Genomic DNA, 16,814 nt, shown 5'->3' with positions numbered 1-16,814 from the left:
AGCAAGCTGATGCTGCGAAACCTCGGAACTAGCAATATAAAGCATTCGCGCATGAAAAATGAAACCACGAGTCTGCTTGGCGTTATCCTCCCAACCTGCGTGCCCGGCGCAGAATGAATAGCGTTGTATCTTGTAAGCCGACCTGGTAGGCATCTCCCGGGAATGCGGCACCAACCTGTGGACCCTTATGCCCGTCTGTTTCAGCGGGGCCCCGGGGCTTCAGCAAATCAAAACCAAGGCAGTAAAAATAAAATTGTGGGTGTGAGATTTGCCTGCCCGGCACCCGCTATAGGCATAAGAAGCGAGCTTCGGATGTGTTACTGAGATTTCTACCTCCACACTGGGGTACGGTATTCGGAAGCTGTGATATACAATTGCATAAGATATAAATGCGACAATGCAGAAGACACAGCTGTCAAAAGGCGTTTGTTTCTAATAGTTCCGGCTCCAGCAGCGCCCTTGTTTGCGAGTGCTTTGACAGCTCTCTGCAGTGCGACACCGTGCTCTGCTTCGATCCGAAAGGGCGGCCTTCCCCTCCAGTTGTTCCAAACTGGTTCGTGGTTTGGTTGCTGTGTTTCTGTGCATGGAGCCTTTGCGCCCGGAGTACAAACGTACCTGTTTACTGAAGCGTAGTCGTCGGCGTGAAAGTTGGAGCATCGCCACTATTCAGGTAGGGAGGCCTCATTTCAAAATTTTGATCAGGTCCTCGTGCATATTGGTGGCACGTTCACGAAAACAGACAAATGCAAGAGAGCCAAGTAGAAGCCAAACTAAAAGCCTAAGGCGCTTCCCGAGCGTCATACTTCTTTATTTTGCCAGGGCTCTCGTCAGGATATGGTTCTGTCACTTTAAATTAGATGGTCATAAATAATTCCCTGTATATAACGGATTGGGCTGAGGTAGTGCCAGGGCAATAAACAAGCAAAATGGAGGTCAACGGGAAGCGGTGGTGACTTTCCTAGGGTGAATGCAAAACTGTTAACGGTGTTCCGTGACGCTGCCTTCCAGTCTCTCGCGTTGGTACAGTAGTGCTCAACGCTGTAAATTCACTTGAAATCATTCAAGTGAGCATTTAGAATGCGTGTACATGTAAGAACGCTCCGCACTACATTCGTGTGAGTTATCCACCCCATACTAATTACGCTGGTATCACGGTACGCAAAGCAGATAGCACGACACAATGCGACAGACTGTGCAACGAAACGGACATCAACATAATAGCTGCTTCACCTCGCGTCGCGCTTAATTTAGATGTGAAAAAATCAGATGGACCAGATAATATACCTAATGGATTCCTTAAACGATACGCTGAGTGGTGATCTAAATTTTTGTTAATTATTTACAGTACATCCCTTTCGACGGGTACCTTGCCTGATGACTGGACCACTGTTTAAAAATGGCGATCAGCAGCTTATTTCTAACTATCGGCCTATAGCTTTAACATGTACGTGTTGTAAAATCCTCGAACATCTTATCCATAAGCATATTACGCTCTTCTTAGAAAATTACTCAATATTAACACCAATGCAACATGGATTCCAGCGTAGTTTTTCTACTGTAACTCAACTGGTTGAAATGACACATGACTTCGCCGCAGCTATTATTGAGAGAAAACAGGTAGACGTAGATTTTTTAGATTTTGCCAAAGCATTCGACAAGATTTGTCATTCTAAATTGCTCATTAAACTTAACACTCTATTGAAAAATCGGCAATTGTGTAACTGGATTAAATCGTATCTAACATCCCGGCAGCAATACCTTGTTTTTAAAGACACTTCCTCAAACATGTTACCTGTTGGCTCAGGGGTTCCCCAGAGCTCTGTGCTCGGTCCGTTGTTATTTTTGCTGTTCATTAATGATATTGTTGTTAATTTCAGTGTTAAAATACGATTATACGCTGATGATTGTGCGCTGTATTCCCTCATTCACACAGTCGAAGACCAAGTAAAGCTTAACACAGAAATTGAGAAACTTATGAAGTGGTGTAGTTCTTCGCAAATGTGTGTCAACTATCAGAAAAGTGTGGCTATGTCGATAACAAATAAGAAGTATCCCCTTGTTTATAATTACACAGCTGATGGAAATATGCTAAATAGAGTAACCGAGTACAAGTATCTAGGCTTGCATATATGTAGCAACCTCCACTGGGATCGACATATCAACTACATAGCTATTAATGCAATGATGAAATTACATTTTTTGAGACGTTCTCTTCGATATTCGTCATGCGACACTAAACTTCTGGCATACAAATATATTATTCAAGCCGTTCTTGACTATGGAAACATTATCTGGGATCCTTACACCAATGTAAATATCCATAAACTAGATAGAATCCAAAGCAAGGCTGTCCGATTTATTTTTAATAAATACGGCCCAACGTCAGTCTCTGAATTAGTTGCTAAAGCGGGATTGAAACGAACTCCAGAAAGGAATAAAATTGCCTGTTTGTTGTTCTTTTTTTAAGATAGTTAATGGTCGAATAAATAGGACCACAGGTGAATATTTAAACTTCTCTTCTGGTTACTCTACCAGACAATGTCACAACACACTGTCGTTCCTTTCCAGCCCAAAAATAATGTCTTCAAGAATTCCTTTCTTCCGCGTACTGCCAAAGAATAGAATGAGCTTGGCAGTAAAATTATTGAAACAACCAGTATTGAGGAATTTGAAAAATTAATATCTGACTAGCTATGGTTGCTTTTTTTGCATGTGAAACCTTTTCTATGTTGTTTAAAGTGCATTGTTCTGTGTTCTGACTTCAGTATTGTATTGTTCATATTGTTGTTGTACAACGTGCACCCACTCTGCTATGGCCCCACGTTGGGGCTAGCAGTATTGCTAAATAAATAAATAAATAAATAAATAAATAAATAAATAAATAAACCGTTAAAACAAGCTAACATTCCAACACCAAAATGAGTAGCAGGATCCAGCTTCTTATTATATAAAAATTGACAGTGTGACACTGCCCGCTTTTAGAACGAAAGCTTTATTAGTAGGACCAATGGCATTCTGTCAAAAAAAATATTACATTTCTACATATACCGGTTTCTACACCAAAAAGCTCTGCTTACTGACATCTCTGGACGCACGGTGCTTGCGTAAAACCGGGGACCGCAAAAACGTCTTCCTATATCTCTCTCTCTGAAACGGGGCTTCCATTGTGTCAAAAATGTTACTTGAAAATGCCGAAAAAAGAACAGTTCTAAATAAGACTTCACAAGCGTCGACCCTGAAGACGAAGTGCAGTAGTATATCTTTATCTCATAAACCACGTAACCGTGTACATTTAGATCGCTCGTAGATACATTACTTGTGCGCGAGAAATCGTCGCATGGGTTCGTAGCTCACTAGCGACTTGGGAGTTTGAGTGTTTGGCGATAGTTTGGATGCATTTTCAGCGAAATGTGGATGAACTTTTAGCTTTCACACTTTTCTCCAATTTCGTTAGGAAGGGATGGTAAATGTTTGCATTAGAAGGGTAGCTGTTCTGCACGAGATATGCAACCAAGCTGCTACCATCTCCCATATCGGTGACAAGTGGCACATTTTGCATACTTTTGCAGTCTTCAACGCGTATATATGATATGTCAGATTCATGTTTCGTACCTCGATAGCTCTATAGAGCGCCATAAGCAGTTTTTACGCTCAGGAATTAAAGGAATGGAATTGACCTGCCCGTCCATTCAAGGAATGGGAATGGGCTAAATTCTGTAATTCCGAGAAATTGAAAGGAATGGAATCACGACAAGTTCTAATTTCTCGGAATGGAATTGGAATGAAATTGGGATGCCCATTCCGCAACACTGCTCGCTGTAAGATGGGGAGAATGTAACAACAAAAACTTGATCATCGTCAAGGACTCTACAAGAGCCATTAGAAATCTAATATGCGGCCTTATTCCCATAGAAACCAGGAAGATTCTATGAGCCGCACCAAAAGGCTAACATAGACTATTATGAAGCCCAGCACACGAAGGCCTTAAAGGAAATGAGAGAGCCGACTCCCTAGCGAGGCAAATCAACAGCCGCAGCGAAACGGACCACTCTTACACCCTCCCTCTCTTCATGTCGCTTAATGAAAGGCTTTACACTCAAAGGCAAGCGAGAAAGACCATGCCCGCACCGCATCACACGTTAGATGCCGAAGAAGCACGAAACATAAAAAAAAACTACAAACCAACGTTTCCCCACACAAATCCAGACCGCCTTTCATGTTCCCAAAGAGATATAAGGAAGAATGCCACAAATGCAAATTAAGAGCAGTCCAATTCTGCACAGTCTGGAACTGCCCTTTAATTTGGCAACAGAACACCTACCAAACCTTTAGAGAATACTGATATTTTGCACTGTTCAGCTCAGACCTTTTGACACAGCGTGAGCTGCTAAACAGAGCCAAGCTGCGAGCCTTTGCTACTGGTGTCCTGAAAAAAGGACGTCACCCATAACTTGTTCCACATTCCCTTCTCCCTATTTTCAAATATATTTTACTCTCTCTCTCTCTCTCTCTCTCTCTCTCTCTCTCTCTCTCTCTCTCTCTCTCTCTCTCTGACTGGAGCACCGACTTTTTTCCTTGGAACCGTGCCAAGCACCCTTGACATCACCATTGTGTCAGCGCCACTGCTGCCGGGAACAAGTTGGATATCAGATATTGAAACGCACGGGAGCCATGACATTCCGATTTACGTCACTGCGGATTCTTTACTGAGCAGTCATCCTCAGCGGACAGTGCATTGCTCTGACTGGACGTCTTTACAATCCACAGCGGAAGAGAGAGTGGACTGTTCGTCATCCTATGACGACCTAGTAGAAACCATTTTATCGGCCACGAAAGCCTGCTGTAACTACTTCAGATTACTAAAAAGGTATACTACCGTTGATGATTAGTTTGAAAGGCTTCGCGCAGTGCCTCGGAGAGCCGAAAGAAGAGCGCGGCGGACGCAATAAACTCAAGACATCCGAGATGCTAGAAGAGCACAGAATGCCATTCAGAGGCACATGAACAAGTTGGTCAAGCGCGAGTGGACTTCTTTTTGCACGAAGTTGGACCCCAGGAAGCCCCTCTCTGTAATATGGCGCCTGGTTCGAAGTCTCCGGCCACCACCGACACAACTTCACCCCTTTACTCTGTTTCGCTAAGCACGAACATCAGTGACCTGGACGCTGCAAACGCCTTCTGCAGAACAATTACCTCTTCTCAGGCATCAAACATAAGACCCTCGTCGCCCACAAGTGTACCTGCCCTAGGGATAACATCGCCCATGGATAAACCGTTTTCAATTCTAGAACTCGTCGCTGCGCTGACCTCTGTCAAGAAAGCTACTTTTCCGGGTCCGGAAAGTATCAGCTACACAGCCCTTTCCCATTCGGGCGAAAATGAAACGACCTGCCTTTGAGGTATCTTTAGTCGTTCTTTGAAAACTGGCCGCCTAGAGCAAAAATGGAAACACGGACGCATTTTGCGTGTATTGAGGCCAGGAAAAATACCGTTTTCCATCGAGTCTTACCGTCCTATTGTCCTCCTGAGCTGCGTTGGCAAGCTTATGGAAAAAATGGTGCTCCATCGCCTGGACAGGGACCTGACCACTCGAAATGCATACCAGCCACAGATGTCTGGCTTCCGCAAGGGACGCAGTAGCGTTGACAATGCCATAACCCTTGCGAATTGCATAAAACAAGCCAAAACTCGAAGCAACATTACTATCGCTGTGTAGCTTGATATCAAACCAGCGTATGACTGCGCGTATCATGAAGCTATAAGCTCGGCCATGAGGTTTTCAGGCCTTGGGGGTCGCATGTATGCATGGCTCTCTGATTGCTTAACAGATACATGCATCTACATGTCCCCGGACAGCAGTGACACACCGCTATACCGAGTGACCCGTGGTGTTCTACAGGGTGGTGCCCTCAGTCCGACGCTCTTCAACATCACTATGATGGGCATAGAGAAGTGTTTACCGCAGTCCGGTAAACACTTGGTAAACAGTCCGGTAAAATATTTTGTACGCGGATGACATCTGCATATAGAGCGCTGGACGCAGTAGACGGGTACTGCGTAAGAGACTACAACATGCAGTCAATTCCATTGCGGAATTTCTAGGAACCCGGGGCCTAGATACATCAGCTGGCAGGTGCGCTGCCATCGCTTTCACAAAGCCTGATATATTAAAGTCTGGACTCACCGTTGCAGGCTGCACCATCCCCGGTGTTCCGCACCACAAGTTCTAGGGTGTCATATTTGACAGGTCTCTGAATTTGTCAAAACGCGTCCGCTATACAAATGACAAGCTTTCGTCCTTCACCAACACCTTCCGCATATTATCAGGAACGCCGGCGGATCCACAGTCCTGCCCCTTCTTCGGCTGTATGATGTCTTGTGCGTAGGATTGTTACGCTACAACCTTCCTGTACTTCTCCCCCTTTCAAAAGGAAATGCAAGAGTCCTGCAAAGTATGCAAGCGCAAGTACTGAGGGTGTACGTTTGAGTTCTGAAGACCACATCCACGGTGGGAACTGTGGTGGAGTGTCCACGACTGGCGCCACTTGCTCTTGGCCCGCAGGAGCTCCTTCGCACCCAACTGCGAATTTTAGCATGACAGCAAGGTCACCCTTTAGCACTCAGCTCATCCACTGAAGAGCGAGACCTTTTGTCTCTTCAATACTACCACCCTGCTCTGTCTCTGCAACAGTCTTGGATGTTCCTGTGTCAGCACATTACAACGGCAGTTCCCGACTTTACCCGCAAACAGTACATCCCTACCCCTGCCTTAAAGTTCTTCGCCTTGGAACTCACCTCCAAAAAACACAGGGCCCACACCCATCTATATACGAATGGATCTGTGATAGCTACCTCATCGGCTACAGGAATCTGGTTTCTGTCCTCCCGTACCACCTTCAACGCAACGCTTAGCCACAGGACAACATCCACAGGTACCGATCTTGCAGCTTGGCGTGTAACTTTCACTTATATCATCGAGCAAGCAGCCCGTCGGTGGGCAATCTTCACGGATTCTCGAGTGGCCCTTCAGTGCTTAAAATCGTATCCGAAAGAACAGCTTGTTTTCGACATCAATGAATTGCACTTACAAGCTCCAAAGGCACACCATCACGCAGAGCTTCAGTGGATTCATTCCCACTGCAGTATACCTGGAAGTGCCAAGGCGTACACTGCGCCATCGACCGCGCATGACCTGCACGGGCCAGCGATACCGATACCGTTCTCCAGACAAGATGCTTCTGCTCTTGTGTCCAAGGCTGGTTGGAGTTTTCAGCGATCTATGTGGGCTGTTGCACCGCAAAATCACGCCCCGCTTCACTCCATAGACCCGCATGGCACCTTTAGGAAGCCTGACGGACTGTCTAAGCATGACGAAGCGGTTCTTCACCGCGTGCAGCTAAATGCCGCTTACACAAGTTAGTTTCGCTTCAAAATGAAACAGGCTGCTTCTGCCCTTCCACACTCTTTGCGGCGTGCGCGAGGACTTGAACCACCACGTATGCTGCGAATGTATATGGTATACAGTAGCTAGGACGCCGTTGTAGCGTCTGGGGGCTTCCGCTTTTTAGAGGACTAACTTTAAGTGACGTGTTAGGCCCTTGATCTAACTTTAAACAAAGATCTCTAGTGACGAACTCTCCATTATCTTTCCTGCGAAGCACAGGACTGGATCAGACTCTCCGAGCAGGACTCTATTAATGAGCGCATCATCGTCATCATACTTTTCATCATCATCACATGATCTATTTCTTTTTTATTGATACATCTGGTGTACCAAGCTAGGCGCCTTGGCCGGGCTAAAATTGGTATCATTAAAGAATATTCTCTTTCTCTCTCTCTCTCTCGGAGTTCAAATGTACCCAACAGCATAGAGATCATGTTGTGACGCCACCGTGCTTTTATATAAAAGCTGTGGTTGATTACCCTGTCATAGGAATCGGTAAAATTTGACAGTGAAACGGGAATGTGCAGCGAAATATGCAACTGATCTTGATTTCCGATTCGGCGGCTGTCTTGTGGGTGTGCATGGCGAGCGACGTCCTGCTGGCGGGCCGCTTCGGGAAACTGGGCTGACGTCATTTCCGTGACGGGTATGATGTCAGTGAAACCTTGGTGTATCCCGGCATAAAACACTTTCGTGTTAAAACCCGCAAACGAACAGCCAAAAGTATAACGTACTCTTTAGTACTAAAGGATTTTTCCCCGCAAGAAGACCCTGCGTGCAGGGGTGCACCCTTTGCTGGCCGCTTGCTTCGTTGTGCTTCCGTGACGAATATGACGTCAGTCAAATCTTGGTTCTAGCCCGGAATAAAACACTTTGGTGTTAAAAAAGGGTGACCGGTGAAGCACCTCCTTCAGTTCATTACAGGCTATCATGGGTAGACCACGGAAAGTAAAGACGCAGAACAATAGCCAAAAGAAGAAGAAAATAAAGCAGTCGTGAATGTCGTTGTGCAGTAATAGAAAGGGTGGTTAAGAACATTTCACTTGTCTCCGGTTTCCCTCTTTATGGAGCCACGTGTGAGAACTCAAGTGACGTCAAATTGTGGCCGTTCACAGCTGCGCAGCCCAAGCACCTTCACAGCGGCGATTGGAGCCATATTTTTTTGAAAGAGCGGGTATCCAGATAAACGATGTCATAATAGGAAATCAACCACTGGCGTAGTTCATTTGCATTACGGGAATAGGCGAATTTGTAACCCTTACAGAGGTGCAGATAACAGCGCGACTTCGCGAGTGTCTGCGATTCATTCTGAATGCTCATCTTGTTGTAAAGCCCACAGAATACCGAGGAAGGTTCCTGAGGAAGAACTTGTGTATATTCGGTAAGATTTAGGAGGTGGACTTTAAAACAGCGCTAAAGGGCGCCGAGAGAAGAACACACGGCCCTTTTTCTTGTTCGTCATCCATCATCCTATCCGTTAGCGCTATTTTCCATTCAGTTATGTATTATCGGCTAGCTCTAACCGCTGTTGTGCCGCAGTTTGTTAGGAACGGTATTGGAGTTGGGTTGCTCCTGATGGCATCGACTGCATTGAACTGTAGCTTGATTCTCTACTATAATGGTTGGAAAAGGGACAACAGAACCATCTTCAGGAACAGAAGATCAGGTGCACAGCAAGAGGTAGATCCCTGTTTAGTGTGAAGCGGGAATCTGAAGCAAAAAGAAAACGGGAGAGGAGTGCTTAGTTTTTTGCCAGTTGTCGACTGCGGGTGTATATTCTGCGGAACGCTAGGAAACAGTTTACTCATACAAAGTAGAAGAGTTTGGTGTGTGGCCTGTTGGTACATACTTTGAAGAATTGTGAAGCGAAGCCTTGAAGACGCGTACACGAGGAGAGAGTAGACAACACACACGCTGGAACTAGCAACAGTTTAAGGAATAAAATTTTGAAATAAAAGCAAGGTCAGGGCATGCTCCGTAAAGACAAAAGTTAGAAGGTAAGATGATGACGCAATTTAGTATTAGGCAAAGAAGCTGAATTTCTGAATAAGAACCGATTTTTGATTGCTTCATGAGCTGGCCTTCTTACTTTAGTTTTTATGGCGCATGCCCTGACCTTGCTTTTCCTTCGAAATTTTATTCATTAAAGTGTTGGTAGACCCAGAGCGTGTGCTGTCTACTCTCTCCTCGTGTACGCGTCTTCAAGGCTGGATTTTACCGTTCTTTATACAAAGTATTCGAGGGACAATCACGGCGAAAATGTAGCGTGCGAAGGCAGTTGCCTAAAATAGTAAAAAGCTCTGGAAGACGGCCGGCGCCGGTGCCCCAGGAGGTACTCTTACCACCCATGACACACGTTTCTCCAACAGCACAGAGATACATGGGATACCCGCACAGAGGGTATCCCAGGCACAAATTCTTTTCGTTGAAGACCTCGTTGTTTCGCACTCATCATGAATACCTGTGTCCCAGAGTGTAGAATTAATCGTAAGCGCACAGCATTGACTAATAAGTCCAGCGAGCTTCATAATGCTTTGTTGGGCGAGTAGGTTCATGGCTTCGCAAAATTAAAAAGAGCGGAAAAGACGAGGGCAGAGCAACAAGGTAACCTGGAAGAGCACTCGTCCAGTCTACTGTGTTTCTATATCCTGTTTCTTTGCGCTTTTTTTAATTTCTAGGGGGTTTTTCTGCGCAGGCACCGTATGGAAGATTTTCACGCCGAGTCCAAGAAGTGGATCTTCTTTGCGCAATCATTTTTAGTAAGTGGGTCACTTTGAGGAGCGGCCTCGGCTCATTTTTCAGAGGGTGTACAGGTGTTATTGGTAGGTGGAGACGAGCGACAGAGTGAACCGGACTTCCGACACTGTGGTGTCAGTGAACCACCAGTTCTGTACGCTGTATGAAGAATGGGTGGTGTCAGAAAATTGCGCTGGGTAGGAAATAGCAAGGGAAAATAGTGGGCTGGGATATGAAATGCAGGAGAGTGTCCCACACTGCTTTCGCTAAATTAGGTGGGTTGGAGGGACGCAGGATATCATTTAAGGAATTTGGTCGTGCGTAAGCGGGAAGCGGGTCTAGGAGAACCTGTCTGTCAGTTTGAAATCGTTCAAAAAATTCAATGTCCAAATAATCCCAATGTCCCAATTGTCCAAATTGAAATGTACAAATAATATGTTCAGTGGTGTCCGGAGTTTCAAAGGGGATACACATGCCTTGATTAGGTGGCGGAGTAAAAAGCTGTTGTCGTTTTGCAGGGGAAAGGTTCGGTTCGTAAGTGTCATAGCTGTGTTAAGCGGGCTTGCTGAGAGCGTGAATAGGACTTGGGAATGGGAGTGTGGTTGACCAGGGAGGCGAGAAAGTCTTTCCTTTAATAAATGAAATAAGGCTATGAAGACGAGAAGCTTGGTTCGAAAATGGTCGGACATGTGGATTGTACAAACTGGTTGTTTAGCTTTTCTTTGCAAGTGTTCGTGCTTGTTAAGCAATCCTCATTTCTCTCAAAACTCACCTTGGGCCTACCTCTGAGATGTAAGATCAGATCCGCAACCACTGCCAAATTTCATCTTCGTAGAAGGAGCCGCCATGCTCTCCCACAGATGTAATTTGGGTGAGGGTGCTGTGCAAGTGACAGTATTTACAAGAGATGGACTATACCCTTACTGCCATCCAATAAAGCCCACCCCAAACCAAAAGCGTAAAGCGCTACGCTCACGCATTCTCTTCAACAGCAAATCAATAGCGAGGTACCAGCTTGTCGTTCTTAGGCTCCCCATGGCAAGGTAACAAAGAATAAATATCGTCATCTGAAATAACGAAACCCCAGCTTTCCGGACTGAAACGGAAATTCCGGATCTCTATGCGGACAAGTCGCTTTCACGGAAGCCAAGGTATGAGCATATGCTGGATTCTCCATGGCCAACGACATTGGTACACCAACGCCGTAACTCGGTAACATGCCCGACAACGGCAAGGGAATTTCAAACAGGGTACAATGTATATTACATCTCTGTTATTGAGAAAAAGTACTTTTACGGGCATCCAGGCTAAAACAGCGGCTGCGCAGAATTTACGCCGACAAAACGCTTTTTCTAAACGATATTGTGTGCGCACAGAGAACGGATGAAAAAACTTTTTTCGGGCGCTGTTTCACCATGATGACGTGCCTAGAGAGTGTATAAATGTACAAGGGTAGACGAAACTATTCAGTGTGTAGTGTCAGCATTGTCCTTCGTCTTTCGTTTGTGTGTGTGTCCTGTGTGGTATTAGGCTAACCACAATATAAGTGAGGATGATCCACTCGCTGAGATTCTGTATCTTCTGACGTTACCTTCCCATTTTTTTTTCAACAAGGTGTACTTGACTACCAGTTGCTTTTTTACCTGTAAAGTTGATTGCTTACTAATATACATCCAGGTAATGTAGCAGTTGCTAACAACGTGAAGTGTTTGTACTAATAAGTCAACTGAAAAAATTACTGGTTCGGTCACGGTTCGGGTTCGCATGAAAAAATATTGTTCTGGTTCACTACCGGTTCGACAAAATCACAAGTCGAACCGGTTTGGAAACTTGAACCGGTTCACGAACCAGTTAGGTGATTTATAATATTGGCTAAGTCCAACCAAAAACACCCTTTGCCGTTTAAGGAGACCACGAGAACTAAATGTAATTTTTGGTGCATTCAAAATACTGCTTTTTACCGATAAAATGTGCACACCTTTAAGACCAACAGTGAGAAATTAGGCCAGATATGTATTAAATACATGAAATGGTGAATATTTACCAGCTACTTTCTCGCCTAGCCCTTATTTTGTCTGAGAGACTTCTTAAAACAGACTAGGGCCATACCATGTAAAGTATACACTCTCTTCCTTTTTAATTTTTTGCCGTTGAAATCCCGATGCCCTCTCTGAAAACATCCATTACTAGAGTTAGGCTTGGATACCGTCCAGTCTCCCTTGTACATTGGCAGACGACATGTTTAAATCCCAGCGCCATGCTTCTTAGAGACGAAGGCCCTTAGGTGCTCCGGCTGTCGGCGTCTGCTGTCGTCGTCGTCTGATGTAGTCAGGATACTAAAACATCAGGACACTCGTTTTCCAACGCCTCATGCTAGGACGTAACACGCAATAAAAGAACATTGTAGAATGGATAAAAACGGTTCGAAATAAACTAACATGATTTAAGGATTTGTGGAACGCTCTCTGTTCGCTCCAGCACTCGTCAAGAATAAGCAGAAAGTGTTTGTAGACGCGTTATAATTCGTGTTACACTAAAATACCTACCGGCTCTCAACGCCATATGTCTGATGGGGTCGGGTGGTTGATCGAAGCAAGGGCAGGCATACTTACCGGTGCCGGGGCGCGTATATGCGTTTCTTAGTCAGTACAGCCAGCAGTCACCTGAGCTTGCTTATGGGTGTTAAATGACAGCATAAACGTACCTAAAGCATACAAAACCAACCCAACTGAGATAAATAGCAGTCAAAACGGACCTGCAGTGGTTGAAAAGCAACGTGTAGAAAAATATTCAACGGAAACAGCCGGAGCTGACCTAAAAGGAAAGAACCCGCAAAAACGTACAAGAAGCAGTAGCTGAAACTGACCAAAAGGCAACGAAAATACCCGAAATCCCATTTATAATGCATAAAGATGCCCTATTTAGATTAAATGCGTGATAACAAAAGGTAATATTCAAATATGGTAAACCCCTGAAAAAAGAAAAACAAGGTAACGGGATTTGAACCAGGGTTAGGGTGTTCGCTTCACGTGAGTAGAACTACTGCACTACCAGGCCTTTTTTTTCTTTATTACAACACTACGAGACCAAGCGGTTCTGAGCGAATAAATTGAGGGCCACATGCACATGGACATAGCTTCAAACTTGGTCCTACATGGCGCCACACGTCGCTTGGCTGTGCTGACTGGGGAATGCCTATACGCAGGCCGGCGCGCGCTGAAGTCACCTTTCGTGTCATAGTTCCTGTCATCATTTCCCTTTAGTCTTTTTTTCTTTGTGTTAGTATGACGGACATCCTCGAATACGCGTCACATCTACTCTTGACGTTCGGAAGCCGTAACGTTGGTGCTTACAACGCTGAGCCTTCAGTTGAAGGTACGGGCGTTCAAGAGCAAATCAGCATCTTTAAGAGAACATACACCTGATTCGTGCCGATTATATGCTCTGTATCATAAATGAAACAGCATCACTTGAAAATACTCGAACTGAAACGGTTTATCTGATAGGTCCCTGGAACATTTGAAAGCGTAATTTTTAGATCCGCCTGCCTTACTTGCGCTACCAAGACAAATGCTGGTAGCCCTGACAGTTAGCCGTGCGGCCACATACTTTTGTCTGTGCGTGAGATGATAAGCGATCCTTAAAAACCTGTCCCCGGGTAAATAAATATTAAAGTGCAGCCTTTCCTATTCCGTTCTACGGTTTTCGAACCTCGCATTCAAAGCGACGATCCTGTTTCTACGTTTCCATACGCACGGTAGTGCCGCGTTTAGAAACTATATGGCGCCACCATTCAGATTTCACAAAGTGTATTGCCAAATTAAAATTATTTCCTCCAATATTTAAAAATTTCTTGCGGTTGCCCCGCCATGTAAAGCGCTGGTTTTCATATGAGCGTGCTGACTAGACTCCACAAAAACCGGTTCCCTGTGCCTTTACCAAAGTTTCGTGAGCAAACCGCTCCATCGCTCGCTCTCAAACTTTACACGAAGATCGAATTTTGTTGAGTACTTTAACAGCAATGCTGATTGGCAAGCTGTTAGGGTTTCGTGTGCGCAGTAAAAAATTCCCCCGCATTTCCCCGAGGGGGAGAATGTGAAAGTGCGAATGCATGGTTGTCGGCCCGCTTGCGGCGCTTGCGCTCGGCCCCCGCAGCCCACCGCCTCGCCGCCTTCTCTTCCATCTCTTCCATCGGGTTTGTAGTATCACGTGTACACCACGCAGTTATCAAGCCGCTATAACGCCGCTGAGTCGCCAACGCACGCCGCTGACGACGTAGTTTGAGTGCGTTAAAGATATAAGGCGCGTTCTGACACCGATATCAGCGTCGCGTCCGTGGCTTATTCGGTAGAGCGTCGGGCTGCGGCCCGCAAAGTCCTCGGATCGAAACCTGGCGCCGGATGCTGTTTCTTTCTTAAATATAGAGGAGCACTGCGGACGCCGACGCCGCCGGCGGTGGATGGTTTGGGGTCGCGCTCTTAAAAAAACAATAGAAATGCCCAGCGCTGTATGTGCGTTCCTCGCCGTGAGCGCCCGGCGTCCTGGTTGCACGTTTGTCAAGCCAAGCACACCCACTCAGGGAGATTGACCAAAACTGGCCAGAGAAAAAACTGCAGCGTTGGCCGTAATCGTGGCAAAACTTGCTCGGAACGAGAAATACAGGTCGCAGCGTACGCCCCTCCAAGGTGATGTCCAATGATTATCACTTGCAAAAAAATGAAGGAAGCTCTCACACTTATATTCTCGGGTACAAACTAAGAACAGCAACTGAAGCTGCCGCTGTGCCTCATCGCCGCGTCCGTGTGTTACTCCGCGCGGCGTTAGTTTTTTTTTTATGCAATAGATTGCCCTACGGCATAACTGGGAGGTTTATAGGTACAACATTGCACCAGTTGTACGCAGATAGCTAAGAGGAGACCGGTACTGGGGTCCCCATATCCAACGCTTAAGATCGGAGGGTCTCCCAGGATGGAGTCCTGTGCCTCGGAGGTGTTGGATTCTGGCATTTCTAAGACCTGAACAAGTCCACAACAGGTGTTCAACGTCAGCTTCTGGCGCAGGAGTCACACAGAAGGGGCAGGTGTCCGCAAACGGGGCGTGGTGTCGGGCAGGCCAAGCGTGAGTAACTGCTGGGGATAACGCCACACGCGTGGCGTGGCGGAGGTTCTCTTTTTCCACCAGCAGTTCTTCTAGGGTAGATATATCGTTACTGGGAATATTTTGAGCATGCCACGGCCCGTTTGCGTGATTTTAGATGCGAAGCATCTCATGCCCGGGGCTGTGTCCCTCCCTCCGTTGTCGTTGTCCGCCGTCCGCACTCTACTGCGCATGCGCCTCTCTTCAGGCCCGTCAGCGTTTGGGCTGACGTCAGTGCAGTCCACTATAAAAATAAATCCCACGATTTCGATGCCACGACTCTCTGGCCACAACGGGAGGTACGTGGCGCTCTTCATACTGCGCTACAAACCGAGACGGGAGCATGTGCTACGAACGCGCCTTATGTCCTTCACTCATCCAAACTACGTCAAGAAGCTACTGATACAACGAAGGCACGCGAAGCTGAACGTCAAAGGAAACGACGAACTAAAAACTAATGGGAACTTCCGTTGACCCCATGGCTGCTTCGCATACTACTCAGGGTTCCCCTACGGTAAGATGGTGTAATTTTCTGTACATTATATATACTTATAAACTACTGCAGTGGTGACGAACAAACTACGTAAGAAAAGGGAGACGATATCGCGCTTTCACATCAATCTCCTTTCAAAACGGGCGTGCCCGTTGACATGCAGGTCCGTCGCTTAGGCGGAGTGATACCGTAGACTAGCTTTTGCCGTTCTTAACTTGTTCCCGAGTATAGCTACAATGATGGAGTAAAGGTCGTTGTGGTAGCGAAGAAGAAGCAAGTCGGCTGCAATCATGGACTTAAACCGTCGTGATTGTCGTGGAGGTTGCGTGCGCCTTCGCTACCGTCAAGTCTCACATGTTAGTGTGAGCTTAATCCATTTTTGTTTAACGTAAGGACCAACGACGGCACATGCATCTTGATTGAGAAAAGGAATAAAAAGCATTGGGAAGGCCGGCGGTCATCTCAGAAAAATTACCAACGTTGAACGGCTCCTCCAACTAGGGTATCGGTTCCGCACGACAAGCACGACGCGATCGACGGTATGGCGGATAAATTAAATGCAGTCCGCATCCAGTCTGAAGTAATTGTATTCATCGTGAACGGGCGAACAAACAAATTTTAGATGCGACGCATCTCTTTCACTCGCCTTGTCCCTCCGGCATCGTCCGGCGTAGTCCGCATCTCTCCCCCATTCTCCTCGCCGCGCCAGCTGCGCGCTAGCGCCGCTGTCACCGCAGCGCCACCTGCATGTTAGCGCTCGCCGGCGCTCGCTCCGTCGCCGTGCCAGCTGTCTGTGTGTGGGTGCGGGTTAGCGCGCAGCTTGCGCTCGGTTAACACATGCGCATGCGCTGCTATGCGCTGCTCCCTCTCATTCCGCTGCATATAAACGCGGTAACTGCAACGCTCCACTCAGTCGTTCCGCCGCCGCTCCGCCGATGACATCCTCCGATGACAACCGATGATTTGAATGGAGACTAACAGGCCTGCTATCGCAATGGTCGGCGC

This window comes from Haemaphysalis longicornis, unplaced genomic scaffold (genome assembly GCF_048455015.1).
Source record: "Haemaphysalis longicornis isolate Haplotype H1 unplaced genomic scaffold, Haemaphysalis longicornis Haplotype H1 scaffold_10, whole genome shotgun sequence".
NCBI classification, from domain to species: Eukaryota; Metazoa; Arthropoda; class Arachnida; order Ixodida; family Ixodidae; genus Haemaphysalis; species Haemaphysalis longicornis.
This window is presented reverse-complemented; position numbering follows the sequence as displayed.